The following is an 18301-nucleotide window of genomic DNA, read 5'->3' as shown; positions in this document are numbered from 1 at the left end:
TCATTTTGCAGAGTTTAAGAATCTCCTTGGTCATTTAAATTGCCCTTCCTGGGAACTTTCTAGCTGTTTTAGGGTGTCACTATTCTTTTTAACTCTGTCAAAACCAGGTCATGCCTGCTAATTGAGATCTAAGATTGTTAATATCCTAACATTTAGAGATTTATGCATTTTCTAACAGATGCAGAAATCAATGGGAAATCTCATCAGATTTTGGAAATTGTAAACTAAAAGTAACCCAAGGCTTATACTGTAGCTATGTAGGCTGCTAATATCTACATGTTTAGTCTTATCTCAGTATGTCAGAACACCTGTCTACTTAGAAAAGTCTTTTCTAACTTGTATACTGTGCTGAAAATTTCCTATGTTAAAACCACTCCTTAATATGCTGTATTTACTTATCTAGGGGAGGAAGTGTGTTAGTACATTGTGATCTGATTTAAAAATAATCTATCCTTCAGCCCTGAGAAATTAATGTGCCAGACAGGTAGAATTTGATGGAATAAATGTGTCAAGAAGTGTCTGAGTTTAAAGAAATATATGCAAAGGTAGGCCTAGGTAAGATTTCTCAGGAGATTAAGTATAATTAGGTGTTAGCATCCAGCAAAACATGTCCTTAGAGATAGAGACCTAAATAAGGGGGGTAAAGGTAATAGTAGCAGATGCAAGTAGGTTTCAGATTAGTCCCAAATAAAATTTTGCAGCTATCTTATAGATACCTTATAAGATATCACACTAAATACAAGTAGCTGCATAAATATAAATGATAATTTACTTTAATCTTAATGGTTAACCCTTAAAAACTGATAACACATTAAAAATACTGGCAAAGAATATCTTTAGTTAAAAAGACATACAAATGAATTCTTAACAATTGTGAAAATAATCAGACTTATTATAAAGATATGCAAATTAAAATAAGAATAGATGATATTTTTACCTAACAAAATGGCAAAAATTAAAAACTGTTATCCTAAAGTCAACAGCAATACAACTGGTAGGAATATAAATTGGCACAAACTTTCTGGGAAATACTTTGACAATATGTATCAAGACCCTCACTAATTCCATACCTTCAGAGGAGAGTGTTTTCAGAAAGCTCTCCTTTGGAAATAATCAAAGGTGCAATAAAGGATAATAATTGGGTTGCCAATAAAAATAAGTAACACACAGTTGTCAAGCAATAGAGACAAAATTGGACCCCAGGAAGCTAGACATCAGAGCATATGCTTTTAATCATTAAACTCTTCCACATCTCTGACAGCACTGTGCCACTTAAAGTTTCTAATTTATTAATCCTTAATTTTGACTCTATCCATTAGTTGCAATGGGCAGTGATTTATTGCTGACCTACTTATTTCTCTGTGACTACATTCATCAGAGCTACAGATTATCTAGTTCTGGGTCCCTGAGACAATCATTTTAGCCCATATCATTTGTATCCGAAGTTTACAAATGAAGGGGTGGGAGGGGGGTGGGATTAGAAGAGGGACCAAAAAAAAAAAAGGATACTTAATTTCATGAAATAGTTTTAGGTTATCAAGCCAGTCAGTTCTTTCCTTGAGTTTGCAGGCATAGATGGGTGATTGGTTTCTCCAAAGGTCCATATAACACAGCCAACACACACAAAAAAATTGTTTTCCCTTTATCACCTGTCTACAGGCAAGGGTCTAAAATTCAGAGTGTAGCTAAAATTTTAATGAAACACATATTCCTTGTGTAGCTTCAATGTTATGGTTGGTTTAAAATTACTGAATTCTGAAACTGTCTGTTTTACTTTGTCTTCCAACTGGACAAAAAGATTTTCCCATAACTAAGATTCTGCCATTTTATGGCTTTATAAAAATTCAGTTGTCAACAAATTTTCCATCAAAAGCTCTCCTCAACCATCCTATTGCATTTTTAAATAAATCAGAAAAGCATTCTACTTCAAATGAAAAGCAGATTGAATATGCAATAAATTCCTTCTTTTATGACAATTTTCCCTAGTGCTATGTTTATCAATACCACTGAGATGCTGCAAACTTTTGTTGTAAGAAAAAAAAATAGATTTGATACAGTGACCATATAAAGCTTTGTTCTCCTTTGTTTGAACTTAAAAGAGGAAATGTTGTGATATTTAAAAATTAAAATAAAGGAGATAGGACAACTGCCTAGTCAATTATTTAAGAAAAAATAACAATCCAAGTTATTTCCTCAGGACTTCCAGAAGGAGAAAGAAAGAAGAAGAAGAAGAAGGAGAAGAGGACAAGGAGGAGGAGGAAGGCAGCGAAGGAGAAAACAATCAAATAAAATTCTAGCTGGATTAAAGATATAAATTCAAAAAATAAAACCATTAATAATAGAGAAAACATGGTAACATTATTTTATAATCTGGAGGTATGGAAGTCTGTCCTTAGTATGATATAAACCCAGAAGCTATAAAGGAAAGGATTGATATGTTTCACTACAAACAAATAAAAATTTTATATCACAACAAAGTCAAAAGACAAAGAAAAAATTAAGGAAAATATCATCCAGACCTGTGACTTACACGGGATTATGCCAATTTTTTAAGACCACTTAACAGTAGAATGGGGAAGAAGCAGGATAGGGGAAATAGACTTTCACATTTTACTAAATATCCTTCTAAAACAAATAGAATGTTTGCCACAAGCATGTACTTTTCTTATAATTCAGAAGGAAGGAGAGAAAGTAGTGGAAGAGGTAAAAGAAGAGTATAGGATAAGAAATTTAAAATATACAATATTTTCCATACATATCAAAATTGTCATAGTCTAATATCCTCCACCATCGAATAACTAAAAGAGGCCACAATGATTCCCAGGTGCAACAACATCTGAATTCAATCAGTAGGCATGATGATTTGGTACTCTTGATATTCAGAAGTCATGTGCATGTTACCTTTTAGAATTTTAAACTGAGTACCAACCATTTTGACTCCACCTGCTGGTCAAAGTGTATGTCATAAAGATCCATTCGCACAAATTATTGTAATTAAGATTTACATTGAATAAATGAGCTTCTTTCAATTTGTGAACTATATTTCCCCCATGGCAATGTGCTGTTTTGCTTTGTTTTCACTTTGCTAAAACTTAATCTCATGTCATACTTATCAGAAAAACAACTGGATTCTAAACTTTGTAAGCAACATTGAAGAGGGGAACATACCTGTCAAGATCAAATTTCACAATGACCTACAAAATTCTTAATCTCAGATCATAATCCAAGTTTTGTAAACAGAGTATAACAATTATAGCCCATGTCATGAGGAAGTATAAAGACATCAGCTATGGTAACTAAAAAAAATTTTTTTTTAATTTTCTTCTTGTCCACCCTCTCTCACTTGTCTTACAAATATACAGTATTGTGTTTAAAAGCAACAAAAGAGAAATACATGGCTTTATAAATTTTTCTAGTTTGTGAATTTATATTGACTCTTACAAAAAGTATAAAAATCAATTTGTATTTTGAAGCATAAGTAATGCACTATATTAATTTTAAAAGTATAATTATATGAAACCAATATTATCTTAAATAATCCAGAACCAAATATGGAACAACACTTCTTTTAGGGCTATGTATGTACTCTAATTTTCAACTCTACCAAGAGATATTTCTTAAATAATGTAGATACAGGATGGATTAGGAAAAAAGTCAGAAGATTTGTTTAACCATGTACATGAGCCAATCTTAAATGGCTAATTTTATAACACTGCTGCTGCATCATCAAAGTTTGGTTATATTGAAACAAAATTCCAAACTAAAGTGGTTTTAATATTTTAAAAATGTATTCCAATGACAAGTATCCAGAATGTATAATTCTTTCTTGAAAGAATGATACTGTCTTTTGGAAAAGCCCTTTATCACATTTATTTAGAGATTTCTGAATTTGATTTACATCTCATGAGTAAACCTCCTTATTCAGTAGAAGATCATATTATCAAAACAAATTTTCATCCATTGAGAAATATAGATTTATTATTCCCACTAATATCCAAATGGAAGGTAAAACTCTTTCAAATAAGAACATTTAGATTGAAAGCTGAAATAGCCCATCCACTGATACGGCAGCTGATCAAATGTATTTTTATTGGAATTTTTTTTTTTTTTTTACCAATCTGTTGGAAAGTGTCTAACATTGTAGCAGATACTTCCTTTGAACTCTTGCCCAAAACTGGATTGGAAAAAAAAAAAAATGTTGAATCACCACTGACGTTGAATATTTTTTCTTGAAGACCATACAACATGTTGAGAAATTTTTTCTAAGGGAACTTCTTTAATTAGACTAGGATGTGTTGTTCATCTTACTTATTACAGTGTTGACACCACACCAAAGCTATCAATGATACAAACTCTCAGACACAGGAAAGCAATCAGTCTAATCACATGTTTGAATTGACTGGTTAAACATATCAAGGCTCTTCAGTCTGCTTATGCTTAGAATCACAAATTTAGAACAAGAAACTATTCAATTTTCATCATTCAACAGTAATTTATTAATAGTTAAAAATTATACCAGGATCCTTAGTACAGACCTAATTCCTCTCCTTGAGGAGCTCATATGTATAATCCACCCTATTCTCACTTACCCTAGCTGTCCTGATGTGGATCCATGAGAGGAAAGGGAGAAAGCTGTTTGGGGGGATGCCCTTATTCATAGAATTATCCCCAAATTTGATATTACTCTAGATTGACTCAACTCAGTTTTCCAAATTAATGCCTTTTAGTCTAATAATAGACATTCACCCTCCTTTCAAGTTGTCCATATTAACCCCTTTAACTGAATAAAGGCTACCTGTACTTCCGGGATACCCTCTCTAAAATATAAAACATTTGATTTTCAGACTGGGGTAGGTTTGCTGCAGGCACATTCAAATTTGATCTGAGAAGTTACTGGTAGTGGTCTTTCAAAATACAATCCTAGCAGTGTGATGAGAAAACAAACAAACAAATACCTTTTCTGTTGAGGGTTCGGGGGAGTTCTCAAACTACATGCTCCTATATTTTAGGAGAGAAGGGAACCACAATTTATTGATTATCAGACGTTTGTTATGGATTATTTCATATAACCTCAAAAGAGCTTGTGTTGGTATATTTAATCCAATTTTGCAGAAAAGGGAACATTAAAGAGGCAAAGAGCTTAGCTGAGGAATTCTAGGATTCAAACATAGGTCTATATTGCTAAAAAGTCTGTTTTATTGCTATTATACCACATGGCCTAAAAATTAAACAGCAGGTATAAATGCATGTATCTTGAAACCATTTCCTGTAAGTGGATAAAGCACAGATAATGAAGACCACTGTGATCAAGAAAACAAATTGTGAGCTTATTTACTTGCTAGACAAGGGAACAGGGTGTACACAGGAGTAAAGAAATTCTTTAAGTTGGTTATTTAAGGAGAAAATATCATGGCGAGTGTATATGCTAGAAATAGGGGAGGGATTCATGGACTCAGTGTTTAATTAAGGAACCAAAGCCTGCACTCTGGATAAGATGGAATAAGTCTATAAATCTGTGCACTGTTGGTAAAAAAAATTCCATTGTATGTGGGTCAGGAAAAAAGTCTTCAGTAAGAATGAATGTTTCTGCAAATGGAGAACTCAACATTTATGGTCATTTAACAGGTTCAGGTGATTAGAACCAGTTATGGTCACAAGCAGTGTTTAGTTTTTGTTGTTGTCTTTGTTTGGTTGATTTTTAAGTATGTTAAAGATTTATTTAACATATCTGTGAGGGAATTAGCAAGGTGGCAAATCTGGTTCAAAGGAGAGACACTATAGCCACTAAAAGAAAGAAGGCTAGGATAAAATTGCTAAATTATATACAAAACTGGTTAATGTCTTCTAGGACAATACTGTAAACCTTATCTTGTAAACTCTTTTACATAAAAAGAAAATGCATTTGCATTTCTACTAGACAAAATTTATTCGCATTATTATTTATTGGACCATTTACAGCATTATGTTTTCTGTAAGTTAACACCTAAATATATAGAAGTGTAAAACACCCTAGTCAATAGTAAATAGCAAGTCAACCAAATCTACATTATCCTGAAGCATTAGAAAATTCTTAGGTGGACCTATTAGATAATGCTTCAGTAGAACATTGAAAAGATATGCATTTATCTTTTTGTCTTTCCAAATTTTGATTTTTTTTCCTCAACATTCCTCCTTTGTAATAAAAAATGATCACCAATGAATAATGATGATCACAAAAATGCTAAACTCATGGTTTTTTGGCCTGCTGTCTGGACACAGGATTTACAAAATTTGTTAACTTGTGTAAGCCTCCTTATAGTATGGTCAACAAATACAGAATTATATGGTAATAACTACTAGATGCAGGAAATTATCTTTGATCTGGAGATTTTAAAAGGAAATTAGGATGGTTTTTACAAAAGCCTCCATCATCCAGAGGTTTATTTTTGTGTAACTTAGCACTTATAAAGCCAAAAACAAAAATAAAACTAAAGCAGTAGAGGAGTACCTTACACAATGGCAAGACATGGACAACTAAGGGGGTAGGTATCAGGTTAGGATTTCAACATATGAATTTTAAAGGGACACAGTATTTAGACCATAGCAGACCTCCTGTTGAGTCATAAAACACGTATCAATACATTTGAAAGGATTAAGATCAAATGGAAGATATTCTCTGATAACAGAATTAACTTAGAAATGAGAAATAAGATAAATTAAACAAGTATTTAGAAATCATATCACAAACTTATAAATAACTCATCAATAAAAGAAATCCCAAAGGAAATTAGAAAATATTTTAAACTGATGATAGTGAAAAATAGCATATCAAAATTTGTGATATACAGGTAAATGAATGTTTAGAAGAATGATTAGATTTAATATCTTATAAAAAGTTAAGGTCTAAAATCAATGATACTAGCTTCTACCTTAAGCAACTAGGAAAAGTAAAGTGAACCTGAGGTAAGCAAAAAAAAAAAAAGGTAAAAACTAGAACAGATATCGATGAAGCAAAAAACAAACAGAAAAAGATAACTGATGAAGAAAAATTTGTTATCTTAAAGGATTGATAAAATGGGTACATCCTGATTAGACTGATTCAAAAAGAGTGATAAATTACCAGTCCCAGGAATGAAAAAGGAGCTAGCACTACAGATTTGATAGGCATTAGAATAATATTAAAACAATACAGTAAGCAACTTTATGCCAATAAACTCAACAAAACAGGGAGATGGAAAAAATCCTTTTCCCAAGAAACAACTTATCAGAATATTGACAAGATAGGAAGTAGAAAATATGAGTATTTCTGAATCTATTAATGAAATTGAATACATATCTTAAAATGTTGCCACAAATGACTTACTAGTGAATTCCATTAAATATTTAGAGTGGGGAAAAAAAAAAAACCTAACCAAACAGAAAACCTTTCCCAGAAATAGAGAGCACTATGCACTAAGTTTATGAAATCAGCATTACTCTATTTTGTTTTGTTTTGTTTTTAAATCAAACAAGGCCACACAAGGAAAGGAATCCCTATGAATACGGATATAAAAATTTTCTTAACAACATACAGGCATACCTCAGAGATACTGCAGGTGTAGGTCAAAACCACCACAATAGAGCAAATATTGTGAAAAAGCAAGTCAAATGAGTTTTTGGTTTCTCAGTGCATATAAAAGTTATGTTTACAGTATAGTATAGTCTATTAAGCATTCAATATCATTATGTCTAAAAAAAAGTGTGCATACCTTAATTTAAAAATACATTATTGCTAAAAAAAATGCTATCATCTGAGCTTTCAGCAAGTCATATTGTTTTTTGCTGATGGAAGGTCTTGCCTCCATGTTGATGGCTGCTGGCTGATCAGGGTGGTGGTTGCTAGAGTGGGTGTGACAATTTCTTTTTATTTTACTTTATTTTATTCTATTTATTTTATAATTTTTGTCAATTTCTTAAAATAAGACCACATACATTGCCAATGAGCAGTAGTATTTTGAAAAAAAAATTTTTTTTTCTGAGCAGTAGTTCTCAACAGTGGGATTAAAATATTCACTAAACCATATTGTAAATGTCATCCAGGATTTATTGTCATCCAGTTTTTAGAACACAGGCAAAGTTGATTTAGCATCACTGTTAAGGGCGCTAGGATTTTTTGAATGGTAAATGAGCATTGGTTTCAACCTAAAGTCACAGGTTGCATTGGCCCCTAACAAGAGAGTCAGCCTGTCCTTTGACTCTTTGAAGCCAGGCATTGACTTCTCCTCTAAAGTTATAAAAATCCTAGATGGCATGTCCTTCCAATGTAAGGCTGTCTCATCTATAGTAAGAATCTGTTGTTTAGTGCAACCACATTCATTTATTATGTTAACTAGATCTCAATAACTTCCTACAGCTTCTGCATCAGCACTTGCTGTTTCACCTTGTACTTTAATGTTAAGAAGGCTTCCTTCCTTAAGCCTCATGAACCAACCTCTGCTAGCCTCAGACTTTTCTTCTGCAGCTTCCTCATCTTTCCCTTCAGAGAATTGAAGAGAGTTAAGGTCTTGCTCTAGATTAGGCTTTGCCAAAGTAATATAGCTGGTTTGATCTTTTATCCAGATCACTAATACTTTGTCCATATAAGCAATAAGGCTGTTTTGCTTTCTTACCATTTACATGTTCACTGGAGTAGTATTTTTAATTTCCTCCAAGAACTTTTCTTTTGCAGGGTGCCTGGGTGGTCAGTTGAGCTTCCAACTCTTGATTTTAGCTCAGGTCATGATCTCAGGATCCTGGGATCAAGCCCCACATCAAGCTCCATGTTCAGTGGGGAGTCTGCTTGAGGATTCTCTCTCACCCTCTCCCTCTGCCTCTCCCCCCTGCTCACAGTCTCTCTCTCCCTCTCTAAAATAAATAAATCTTAAAAAAAAAAAAGAACTTTTCTTATGTATTCACAACTTGACTATTTATCATAAGAGACCTAGTTTTTGGCCTACCATGGTTTTCAACATGCCTTCCTCACTAAGCTTAATTTTTTCCAGCTTTTGATTTAAATTGAGAGATGTGTCACTCTGCCTTTCACTTGAACACTTAGAGGGCATTGGCCTAATTTCAAAATTTTTTTGTCTCCAAACAGGAAGGCCCAAGGATAGGGAGAGAGATGAGGGAATGGCTGGTCAGTGGAGCACTCAGAAAACACACAACATTTATGAATTAAATTCTCTGTCCTGTATGAGCACAGTTCATGGCTCCCCAAAACAATTAACAATATAGTATCTAAGATTCCTGATTATAAGTCACCATAACAAACATAATAATAATGAAAAATTTTGAAATATTGCAAGAATTACCAAAATGTGACACACAGACACAAAATGAGCAAATGTTGGAAAAATGGCAGTGGTAGGATTACTCAATGCAGGGTTGCCACAAACCTTCAATTTATAACACAGTATCTGCAAAGCATGGTAAAGTGCAATAAAACAAGGTATGCCTGTATATGCATATCAAATCCAGCAATATATAAAAAAATAAAGCATCATAAGCAATTAGGGTTTATCTGAGGAGGACAAGTTTTTTTTTACATGTTACAATCAAGGAATATAATTCAGAATATTAAAAAATAAAGTAGAAAAAAATAGCTGATCACCACATTGTGTGCATAAAACACTTTATAGCAGTCAATAGTCATTCATAGTAGAAAGTCTTAGGAAACTATGAATAGAAGGAAATATTTCAACTAATAAAAAAGCCTATATGAAAAATGTAGCTAACTTAATACTTAATGGTTACAAATGGAAAGCTTTCTCCCAAGATCAGTAACAAGACAGCATTGTCTACTCCTCACTTCTATTCTACTTTGTACTGAAGGTCCTAGCCAGTCCAAGAAGGAAATAAAGAGAGAGAGAGAGAAAGGGAGAAAAGAGAGAGAGAGCGAGAGAAAGAGAGAAGTCAGTTTGAAAGAAAAAAAGTAAAATTTTGTATTTCTCAGTCAATATTATCATGCTCATAAAATGCCTAAGGAATCTATCAAAAAGCTACTAGAACTAATCATTGAACATAGCAAGGTCACAGAATAAAAGGACAATATTTAAAAAATTAATTGTACTTCTATACATTAGCAATAAACAATAAGTATAATTCCAAGATACAATTTATAATAGTATCAAAACCATTAAATACTTAAGGAATAATTTTAAAAATATAGAGTCTATAAAATAGTGGTAAGAGAAATTTTACAAAACCTAAATAAATGCATACATATATTATACTCATCAACTGAAAGACTCAATATTGTTAAGATGCCCATTATCTACAATTGGATCTATATATTTGAAGTAATCTCAATACCCCAAAATTGACAAGCTATTTCTAAATCTCATGAAACTACAATAGACCTAAAATAGTCAAAACAATTCTGAGAAAATAAAAAAGAGAAAGTGAAAGATGTATGCTACCTAATTCAAGACTTACTATAGTAATTCAGTCAGTGTTGTATTGGCATAATGATGGGTATGGAGATCAATGAAACAGAACATAGTTCAGAAAAAAACCACAATATATGTTAAATTGATTTTTGATAAAAAGTGTTGAATAAATTCAATGGGAAAGTATTTTAAACAAATAATACTAGAACAACTGGATATCCTTTTGGGGAAAAACAAAAAATCTTAACCTTGATCTCTACCACCCACAATACACAAGCTTTACTCAAAATGACTCATAAACCTAGACATATAAAACTATCAAACTCCTGGAAGAAAATATAGAAGAAAATCTTAATGACCTTGGAGTAGGCAAAGATTTCCCAGGACACAAAAAAACACAAACCTTAGAGAGAAATAATTGATAACTTGAACTACAGAAAAATAAGTACATTCTCAGCTTTGAAAGATATTATCAAAATGAAAAGACAAACTGGAGGAGAGAAAAGATTCATATACATATATTTGACAGAAGACTATATCCAGAATATATAAAGAACTCATAAAATAATAAAGATTGGAGCAAAACTAAACAATAGAAAATAGCAAAATAAGGCAACCCTCCCCTCCCTCTTCAGGAGCTTTGTACTCTATCATTCAATAAACTTTACTATCGCTCAATAACCTTTACTTTGCTCCCCACCAAAAAAAATAGGAAATATTAACAAAACTAAGAGTTGGTGTTTTGAAAACATAAAATTGACAAATCTTTAGCTATACTAACTGCAAAAAAAAGAGAGAGGACTAAAATAAAATTGCAAACAAAAGAGGAGACTTTACAAATGATATCTAATAAGTAAAAGGATCATGAAACTACTATGAACAATTATATGTCAACAAGTTGGAAAACCTAAAGAAATAGATAAATTCTTAGAAACATACAACCTACGAAGATTGAACTATGAAGATACAGAAATTCTGAACAGACCAGTAATGACTAAGAAGACTGAATCAGTAATCAAAAATCTCCCAACAAAGAAAAGCCCACCACCAGATAGTTTTACTGGTGAATACCACCAAACATTTAAAGAAAAAAATAACAACAGTCCTTCTGAAACTCTTTCAAAAATTTGAAGAGAGAACATTATGATACTCATTTTATAAGGCAAGCATTACCCTGATACCAAAGCCAGATAAGAATACCACAATAAAAGAAAATTACAGATCAATATTCTTGATGAATATAGGAGTTAATATATAAAGAAATATTTGAAATCATGAATCTGATAAGAGGTTAATATATACAGAACTCATACAACTCAATAGCCAAAAAACAATCCAAATAAAAAAAGGCAGAGAAACTAAAGTGGTATTTTCCCAGAGAAGACATACAGATGACCAACAGATACATGAAAAGGCATTCAACATCACTAATCATTAGGGAAATGCAAATCAAAACCACAAAAAGCTATCACTTCACACTTGGTAGAATGGCTATTATAAAAAAGCTAAGAGATAACAAGTGCTGTGAGGATATGGAGAAAAAGGAACCCTTGTACACTGTTGGTAGGAATGTAAATTGGTGCAGCCACTATGGAAAACACTATGGAGGTTCATCAAAACATTAAAAATAGAACTACCATATAACCCAGCGATTCTACTTCTGGGTATATAGTTGAAGGAAATAAAATCACTATCCTGAAGAGATATATGCACCCCCACGTTCATTACAGCTTTTTTTACAATAGCCAAAACACAGAAACAATCTAAGTATCCATCAGTGAATGGATTAATGGATAAAAAAAATGTTATATATAAATATATATAGTGACTGAATGATATATATATTGGAATATTATTCAGTCACAAAAAAGAAGAAAAACCTGCCATTTGTAACAACATGAATGAATACTGAAGGCATTATGCTAAGTGAAATATGTCAGATATGAAAGACAAATACAATATGATCTCATGTGTGGAATCTCAAAAATAAAATATAAAATAATAAAATTAAAATAAAATAAAATTTAATCTAAAAAATAAAATAGTAACTTACCCTGCTAAAGATGATCTCTCTCTCTCTCTACCTCATCTCATACTTACATATGTCACCTGATTGTAAAGTGATTCAAGGTAAAAATATCAATTTAGGGTAGATAATATCAATTTAGGGTAAAAAATATTAAAACAAAAGATCAGCCTGCAAAAAGCTATGAAATAAATATATTTATAGTACTGAAAGAGATAAAGAAGGATTAAAAACTCTACCAAGAGAGTTCACTTTGCTTAAAAAAGACATATTTATAAAAGGGACCAAATGTAACTTACAGAAATTTAAAAAACATTATCTTTGTAAATGAAACTCTGTGGATTGATTAAATAGCAGATTTGTCATATCTGAAGTGAAAATTAGTGAGGTTAAGGAGTATGAAATTCAGCAAGAATGCAAAACAGAAAGACAACAATTTAGGAAATAGGAAAACATTGTCAAAATGATATAAAATATTCATCCAAAAGGAATTCCGAAAAGAACAAATACAGAGAATGGAAGAATGGTAAGATTGATTCCATTAATATCCCTAATTCTTTGCCACTCCCTGTATCAGATTCTTTACATATGATTTTGCTGTTCCTCCCCTAAAGAGGTTGAAAATATCTTCCTACCTTTCAATTCTGAGGTAAGCCATATGGTTTGCTTTAGGCAGTGGGTGGTTAGCAGATATGACACGAGCAAAGACTTGAAAAGTGCTTACGCTCTCTGCTTATCTCCTGAGTTCTGTGAATGCCAAGAGAACATGCACAACCGGCATACTGGAAGATGAAAGATATGACACAGAGCCAAGTTACCATTCGTCCCAACTGAAATCATCCTAGATCAGGAGGCAGTGTGCTGATCCCCAGACATGTGAGTAAACCTAGCCAAGATAAACAAGATACCTAGATAAGCCACAGCTGATCACAAAAGCATGAGTAGCCTGACCAAATCAATCAAACTCAACCCAGATTAGATAAATCTCATAGCCCATCATTTAAATAAATGTTTATTGCTGAATTCCACACAAGTTTTGTCGGTGTTTGTTATGCAACATTATTGTAACAACAGAGAGTGATTGTAAGAAGATAACCAATATTAAAAGAATGGTGAGAATTGTCCGGAATTGATGAAAATGCAGCACGTGAAAAAAAATGTGACATCTTGGTGAATTTGGAACTGAATAGTTTAGTGGTCTGGATTACAGGAAGGATGCCCAAAAAATATCTCAAGAAATGTGAACAAATTTTTAAAAACAGAATTAATATGACTTCACTATAAATATATTAACATAAGCCATGCAGTTCTTTGAGGTAGGAGAATAATACCATAAAATCAAATTGTCCCAGGTCTTATATGCCAAATGATTGACAGGCACCAACATCTCTACCTTTTAACCCAGTTCTACTTTCCTAGGGCTACTGTAACAAAGTATCATAAACAATGGCTTCATACAACAGCAATTTATTGTCTCACAAATCTGGAGATTAGAAGTCTGAAATCAAGCTGTAGGCAAGTCCATGCTCCCTCTGCACTCTGTATAGGAGAATGAATCTTCCCTTCCTTGACTCTTGCAAGTCCTGGTGACTTCCCAGCAATTCTCGGCATTCCTTGGCTTGAAGCTGCCGCACTTCAAACTCTACTTCTGTTATCACGTGGGTGTTTTCGTCTTGTGACTTTTCTTAAAAGGACACCATATTGGATAAGGGCCCACCCTAAACAAATGTGACTTCATTTTGACTAGACTACATTTGAAAAGACCCTATTTTCAAATAAATTTACATTCACAAGTATTGGGGCTTAGGACTTCAACATATCTTTTTGGGTGATACAATTCAACCCATAACAAACTTTATTTCTAAAGCTCTAAAGCATCCATGTTTCTTATGTTGCATGTGTATTCTAATGTGCTCAAAGATCATGTTAATATTCTAAGTGTCAATTACATGTACTTGAGGCTAGTATATGCACATTATTAATTAGTACATTCTGGTTCTAAATTAAAATTAATGTACTGTTATTCCTGAATATTAATCAACAAATATGAAATCATATTCTTCTGACTAAATTAGCTACAAATATTCAAAATACCTGAGATGTAGTATTTTTCAGATTATGACTGAATTCTTGGGATAAGGTTTGAATAGAGGTAGATTATAATGCTTTTATTATTAGAGTATGAAAGATTATAATATTCTTTAAGGTGCTTTTCAAAAGAAGAAGTTTTTTAACTAAAAATCAACTTTTATTTTTATATTCTAACCAATTTGTGTGCATAATAATCAGGATTATTACGCATAAATTTTAATAAAATGTCTAGCAGAATTCCTGGCATGTGGTCAGCCCACAATATATGTTAAATATTGCCTTTTCTGTTCTTGTAGTTAAAAATTTTTTAATCTTTTTTGTTGTTGTTATAGAGATGGAGTTTTAAATTGAATTCTGTTGGAAATGACTCATTCCTCTTTAGTCTTGATCTCTCATGTAAACTTTTACAGCTATTTATATTCAAAATACATGGTGTTTTAAGTGTTCTCTTTTCTTTGGGAAAATAAATATATAGGAAGCTCAGAGTTCATATTCTCACTCATGACCAGACATTTGTAGTTAATTGGAAATAAAACTGTTAAAACTTTTGAAACAGAAATCCACACAAAAACCCAATAACTTCAATGTTCCTACACTGTACATTGTATAAGATAGATGAATGCCAATAGACATTCATTTGACAGGCACCAACATCAACTATTTTAAAGATACTTCCTAAAATCGTCCATGATGCTAAAGCTCCTTTACAATGTGACATTATTAAAATACAGAGTTTAGAAAAATAAGCCTAAGCATTTCTTCAAAGCCAATTTCCATGAGACAGCTATTCCAGAAACACATTATGTAATATCACCAAGAGCTCTGTTCTTGGCGGGGGGGTGGGGGGGGGTGGGGGTGGGGGATGCAGATGAACAAATACAAACAGATTTGAAAAGACTGGCAGATCTTGCTGCCACTCAGAGATTTTGCTAGCCAGACAATTAATTGAATAAAGAATTGTATTGGTAAATAATATGTTAAAGATTAATACCATGGGGATCTAGAGAACATTGTCATTTCTTTAAAAGTAGCAGACGACTGTCAATAGTCTTTAAATGAATGACAAGGAATTAGTAGAATTTTAAATGAGCTGATCTCTATGTACCATATGATCAGATTATTCGTTAAAGTATTACAGCTTTCCAACTAGGAAACAATAAAAATGAATGATGAACTTAATGCTGCATGGATCAAGCCAGGCCAAAGAATGCTTATTGGTAATAATTTCCTGGAGCACCAAAGAGTATTGCTGAATTTGCCACTCTTGAAAGCTACTCAGCTCTTGTTTTTGAGCAGCACTGGTTTCCTATTAGAGGCATCAGATAAGAGCTTACATTATGTTGAATGGTTTTGTGGCTGCCTGTTTTCCAAAATTCTATGTAGTTCTCATTCACCTGAATCTTTATTCATGGATTTATTGAGAGGACAGAATAGCTTTAAGAATGCCAAAAAGGAGGAAGATATCAATCTACAAAATAGACATGTTCCCAGGCTGGGTTGCATGATATATTTTAATGTGGTTTATCTAATGTTTAGTACCCAGTCTTTTAATCAATGAATATCTATTGAATGCTTATGATGAGTCAGTTCATTATGCTAGGTGCTGCCGATAAAATATTGAGTAAAAACCAGACACAGTCCCTACCTTTAGTGAACTTAAAGTCAGGTGGTGACATCATCAAATAGTCTCAGAAAATGTAAAGCCGCAACTCTGAGCAATGCTAAGAAAGAGAGATACATGGAGCTGAGAGCATGTTTAATAATAGGAGCTAGATTTATCAGAGAAGACAAGGAAAGCTTCCCTGAGGAATTTATGATTACACAGACATATAAAGAATTTTAACCAGGAAACTAAGGAAGGAAGAGCTCCTAGGCAGATAGAATAGTTTATAAAAGGTCAGGAGAAATCAGGTGTGAAGAAGGAACTGACATCAGGAAGACCTACCTTCCTGGGGAAGTCTTGGACATACGTCAAACACATGGCAATTAGTCAGCAAATAATAATAAAAGAAGCTCAGTACAAAGAACTAAAAGATTCTATTTCATAGGTGACTCACAGTTATGGCCAAGGTCTCTGTGCAAAAACTAGAGGCATTCTATACTGTCTCACAGAAAGGATACAAAAAAGAATTAATGTTGCTTAGGGATTGAGAAATATTGAAAAATAAGTAAATAAAAACACAGGTTTTTAAAACAAAAATTTTTAAGTTATAAAAAAGATCTAAACAAATGAATACCAATGATGTTCTAGTTGTGGAAATTCATTATGATCTTCACAAATGTGGTAAATTCTCCCACCATTGAAATACAGTCAAAACAGTGGCACAGGAATAAACCACTGGGTGAGTGACGTTGGATCAATCTATGCAACATAATAGGAAGTTCAGAAATAGATCCTAGTGTTTACAGAACGATCATAAGTGATACAGTCAATATACATGCTCAAAAATTCCAGATATATTAAAGATTAAATTCATATATTCAACTATTCACTCAAGATTTATTGAAGACCTACTGTGGCTTTTCTAGAAAGAAAGAATACAGTGATGAAAAAGACCGACTAGGTCTCTGTCTCATGGAACTCGGATCCAGTGTGGGAGACAATCATTTCAGAAACAAGGAAATATATGATATATGTGGTGGAGGGTTGCTGCAATGAAATAACCGGAAGGCTTTCTGAGGAGACACCATTTGAGCCAAGGCCTGAATGAAGTGAACGTGAGAGCCTTGTGAACGACTGCAGAAAACATTTCCAGTGGAAAAGAAAGCAAGTAAAAGGTCTGAGGAGCTGTAAGCCTAGCATGTTCGCAGATCAAAAGATAAAATGGTGGCTGGAGTGAAGTGGGAGCAAGATCTGGGGAAGAGGTTGAGAGGCAGGCAAGGGCCAGATTATGAGGGACCTCCTAAGCCAAAGCAAGAGTTTGGATTTTATGCGAAATGAAAGGGAAATCACTGGAAGGTTTTGAACTGTGTTATATATGATCTATTTTTTATAGAAATAATCTTGGATGTTCTACGGAGGACAGATTTCAGAGATAAGAGTAGAAACGTGGGAGCTCAGCTGGAGGGCTATAGAAGCAAGGTGCTAGCCTAGAAGTCAAGTAAAGAAATTGTTTCAAAAATGACAGAGTGATCAACTCTGTCAAATGCTTCTGGTTATTTATGGAGATAAAAATCTGACTGGAGTAGGTACAAGAAAGCAAATAAATGTAAAATAATTAAACAACATTTTTAGAAGAAATATAAGAAAATATATCCAGATGCTATAATGAAAGATTGAAATGTTTCACAATATGAAAATAAAAAACCAAAAACTTTCAAAAACAAAATACATCACACATAAGCCAATACAAAAATAGATTGCAAAAATATTCTCAACATGAATACCTGTAAAGTAAAAAAAAAAAAAAGTGACAACCAATGAGAAAACACAACCAATAGAAAAAAAGCATAAGTATTATGAATTGGAAATTTATATATGAGGTAAATCAAACATCTATTAAACATATGAGAAAATTCTCAACCTTACTAGTGGTAAAAGAGCAATGAAAATAAAATGGTATGCTTTTGGTAGGAAACTGTTACAATTTTTGAAAAATAGTCTGGTATTCTCTAATAAAATTTAAAATATACTTATCCTTTCTCACAGTTATTCCAGATCTAGGAATTTACCCCATAGGGAAAGCACAGATGCATGCACATGTGCACACACACACATACACACACACACAAACACCAAGAAAGTTTGCAGTAGCATTATTTTAAACAATCAAATGTGAATATTGATCGAGTGGGAAAT

The sequence above is a fragment of the Halichoerus grypus genome, chromosome 5, assembly GCF_964656455.1.
Source record: "Halichoerus grypus chromosome 5, mHalGry1.hap1.1, whole genome shotgun sequence".
NCBI lineage: Eukaryota > Metazoa > Chordata > Mammalia > Carnivora > Phocidae > Halichoerus > Halichoerus grypus.
This window is presented reverse-complemented; position numbering follows the sequence as displayed.